Source organism: Castor canadensis, chromosome 5 (assembly GCF_047511655.1).
Source record: "Castor canadensis chromosome 5, mCasCan1.hap1v2, whole genome shotgun sequence".
NCBI classification, from domain to species: Eukaryota; Metazoa; Chordata; class Mammalia; order Rodentia; family Castoridae; genus Castor; species Castor canadensis.
In genome coordinates this window covers 46,605,860-46,610,487 of record NC_133390.1, presented here as the reverse complement: position 1 = coordinate 46,610,487, position 4,628 = coordinate 46,605,860, and the positions used below count along the sequence as shown (strand labels likewise).

General features: G+C 30.7%; 1 pseudogene; it reads left to right on the top strand.

The window, feature by feature from the left end:
• Nucleotides 1-287: 287 nt before the first annotated feature.
• LOC109703279 (olfactory receptor 5H2-like) lies at nt 288-1,222 on the top strand (annotated as a pseudogene).
• The last annotated feature ends 3,406 nt before the right edge of the window (nt 1,223-4,628 follow it).

Here is a 4,628-nt window from a genome sequence, read left to right as displayed (position 1 = left end):
TATGACACATAGACTAAGCATTACATATGAATTTTTTTCACCTAGGGAGCATTATTACAAAGTGACTACTTTATCACATTTGTATAATTGAAATGACTGCATTTATTTCCCATTGCTAATTTCTCCAAATGCATTCAATTCATAGGATATATGAAATAAAATTTAAATGCTATTTAATGAATTCATGGTGTTATATCACAACTCCTCTCTCCAGAATGCAGTTCATAAATCCTTGTAAACACTATTTTACATGCATTTCATTTAATTTCATTATTTCATTCCAGGTTATGTCCTTTGAAGACATGGAAAAAGAAAATGTCACATTGCTGACAGAGTTTGTCCTCAAAGGACTTACAGATCATCAAGACCTACAAGTCCTCCTATTCCTGGTGTTCTTGGTAATCTACTTCATGACCATTGTGGGTAACATTGGTCTAATTGCTCTCATCTGGAATGACCCTCACCTTCACATCCCCATGTACTTCTTCCTTGGAAATTTAGCCTTTGTGGATGCTTGCTTATCATCCACTGTGACACCAAAAATGCTGGTCAACTTCTTTGATGGGAACAAGATGATATCTCTTCCTGAATGCATGATACAGTTTTTTTCCTTTGCAATCTGGGTAACCACAGAATGTTTTCTTTTGGCAGCAATGGCTTATGATCGCTATGTAGCCATATGCAATCCTTTACTCTATCCAGCAATAATGACTAATAGACTATGCATATGTCTGTTAGGTTTGTCATTTCTAGGTGGACTTCTTCATGCTTTAATTCATGAAGTTTTTTTATTCAGATTAACCTTTTGTAAATCTCATATAATACATTACTTTTATTGTGACATTATTCCATTGTTGAAGATTTCCTGTACTGATACTTCTATTAATTTTCTAGTTCTGTATATATTGGCTGGTTTAATTCAAGCAGTCACAATTGTGACTGTTCTTGTTTCTTATACACTTGTGCTCTTCACAGTTTTAAAAGGAATTCTGTCAAAGGCATAAAGAAAGCTTTCTCCACCTGTGGGGCGCATCTCTTATCTGTGTCATTGTACTATGGCCCCCTTCTCTTCATGTATGTACTCCCTACATCTCAACAACCAGATGATCAAGATATGATGGATTCTATATTTTACAGTGTCATAATTCCTATTTTAAATCCAATTATCTACAGCTTGAGAAATAAGCAAGTTGTAGATTCACTGACTAAAATATTAAAGTGAAATACTTAGATTCAAATTGATATGTGTTCTCTGTTTAGTATAAAACTGTCACAGAATTTATCTTATTAAATGTGTCTGCCTATTAGACAGGTTCATAGCTTTATACTATTTTCCTTTTCTTCTTTAATGCTGATTAAAATAGTCCTTCAAGTTTTTAATGGCTTATGTATGTATACACAATAAATTTCTTAAACTACTGGTATCTTTGGAAACATTCAAAGAATTGTACTGACATATTCATATATTCTAATTAATTAATTAGAGAAAAAAATTAAATGAAAATATTTTATATTTTGTTTACCTATCATTGTGACTTTATTTATACACCATGGGCAAAAATCATGTGGTTCCTTTAAAAATAACCTAAGAAGGATCTATAATACATCTGACAGTTTTGTAAAGAATGGAGACCCTTGTCACATTTACTCCATTATATTTGCAGGTTTGGGTTTGCCTGGGCAGTGTCAATTCTAGAAATATACTAGACCTTTAATGTTCTTTTGCTCCACATGAGTGGTATATGTTGAAATTTTCTTTAATGAAATTCGGTTTACATGTTATGTTGGGAAATAAACAGAACTTGGACATAGTCACGAAAAAGTAAAATGGATAAGGCACAACCAAACTCTAAGAGGACGCTTTTAGTTCAGTCTGTTTCTGTGATAACTGTGAAAAGGTGACATGAATCTCTGTTGATGGTATGTATCTTCACAGGCCTTTTGCAGTTTTATTTGTAGTACTTACTTAGGCAATGTGAAAAGCCTCATGATGAGATAAAAACATTTAGTGTGGATGGAGCAAAACAAATAAAAGTGGAAGGATAGTCAGATATTGGTCTTATTTTTCCTGAAATGAAAAATAATTAAGGAATATGAATGAAAATAATATACATTTCAATAACTATTAGAATGCATTGCTTAAAGCACATGAATTTAAATGCATATTACCAAGGGTAAAATACCGTTAAGAATGTATCATTTCATAGTGCTTGGTGAATATCTGTGAAAGACAAATATGAGAGTCTGGATGTTTCTTACATTTTAACTTTCTTCACAGTCCATATTCTTGAAGTAAAAGGAGTGCGCCATCTTCATATCTCTACTGTTGTTCTCAGGACTAAAATTTCATAAACATTCTTACGTATGCAAATTAGGAAATTACTGCAAAAAGTACATGTGTACTCTTGATAAAACTCTAGTTACTTATCTCCTCCTTCCTGCCTACCTTGCCTAAGCAGTATAGCTATTGCTGCTGGATTTTCCTTCTCAAACAGAACTAAGATTGAATCATCACATTCTTCAATAAGTTTTAGCAAATTGTCATTTCTATCTGATTATATGCCTATGTAGTATATGTATCTAAATCTGAATATGTAAATATCAATATGAATGTAAACAAATATATAAATATAAATATACAAATATCAATATGATCATAAACAAATAAGTTTATTTGTTTTATGTATTTGAACCCATTATTTATGTATTTGAACCCATATATAAAATAAATATATTTGTTTATATATATGTTTTATATATAATATATATATATAAACATATATTCTTCCAAGTGTGTTTGCTCACTCTAAATAATTTGAAGTACTTTGTAAAAAAAAATAACCCTAGATTTATCTCTGGAAACTCTTTCTCCAATATTCTGATGGAACCATTGTTACAGCATCAGAATGTTGCTGAAAGTCTTCTCTGCAAACTTCACTTTCTCAAAGACAATGTAAAATTTCAAATACTAAAACTAGAATCACCTACAGTGAGTGCATAAGTAGGATTTTATATTTTAGGTTTCAAAAAATTATCTTAGCTTTGATTTATTATACATTATTCGTAAGGGATTTCATTATGATAGTTCCATACATGTGTACAATGCACCTTGAAAAAAGTCAAAAGTAATTTTTAATATTTTAATGCCCTATTGACCATTGGGTTGTCTCATACATGTCCAGATCTGCTGTGCCCAGTAAAACAGCTTCACTTTGTCATGTAAGGAATCCTCATACTCTCTTATGGAAATTTGGATTGTCCAAACTTTCCTCTTCTGGGGAAAGCACACAGTTATGTAATTGGTTGATTGTTGTGCAAAACAATGTTTATACAAACATTGTTTTTTTGTAATTGAAACTAATTGTAATGCACTAATTGAAACATATTGTAATTCACTAATGAAACATTCATAGTGAATCATTACAAATACATTTGCTATCTCTGGTAGAGCTATTCCTGTACTATTCCATTTATTTTCCGCTTTAGAAAGCCCAATAATTTTTAAGGATGTCTGCAATATCTTTCAAGCTACGGGTAAGAAAGAACTGGTTTTACATAATATACATTTTTTGATGTTCAAAATGCTGTTTAACTTGTAATAATTTTATATTTGGCTTATAGAATTCCAGCATAACTGAGTATAAATTAAAACAGCAACAAAAATAAAATGAACTATCTGTGTATTTTACTTTACATTAAGTATCAATAAGTTAAATAATCTTAATTATTCCTTTTAACACTTTTATATAATAAATAAATAAATATTTAACCTACCTAAAAGTTTTAAATTCTAAATCCTACAGTCATAATATTTCTTTATAAGCAATTTTTTCAATAAACAGAAATTTCTGTTTATTTAATCACATTCTCTGATGAGAAGTTTTTAGGTCAATGACTTAAATGTTGAGTCCTCTATACTTACATCTTCTTCTGACAATAATTTATATATATATATATACATGTATATAAGTATTTGCATTTATGTAATATATTTTATAGTACTGTATTACACATTGGAGTGTGTGTGTGTTTATATGTGTGTGTGTGCAATGTATATCCATACTGGTAATATGAAGAAGATGCAACTCCATTCTCATTTCTTCATTTATGATTTCTTTAAATACTGATATTTCCACACAGGATGTGAAAAACCTCAGAAAAAAGAATGAAACAGAATTGCAAAACAAAATGGAAGGCCAATCCAGCGGAATGGAACAAACAGAAGACAAATCACAGAACTTGAAGAAGAAATGATAATTAAAGGAAAAACCAAAGAACTATTAGTTAAACAACTCAAGACCTGTGAAAAGAAAATGCAAGAACTCACTGACTCCATCAAAAGACCAAACCTGAGAATCATGGGCATTAAAGAAGGAGAAGAGGTGCAAGCGAAGAGAATGCGTAATATATTCAACAAAATAATAACAGAAAATTTCCCAAATCTAGAGAAATCTATTCCCATACAGATGCAAGATGCCTCCAGAAAACCAAACAGACCAGACCAAAATAGAACTACCCCATGGCATATTATCACTAAAACAACAAATACAGAGACCCGAGAAAGAATATTGAAGGCTGTAAGAGAGAAAAAACAAATAACATAAAAGGTAAGCCCATCAAAATCACAG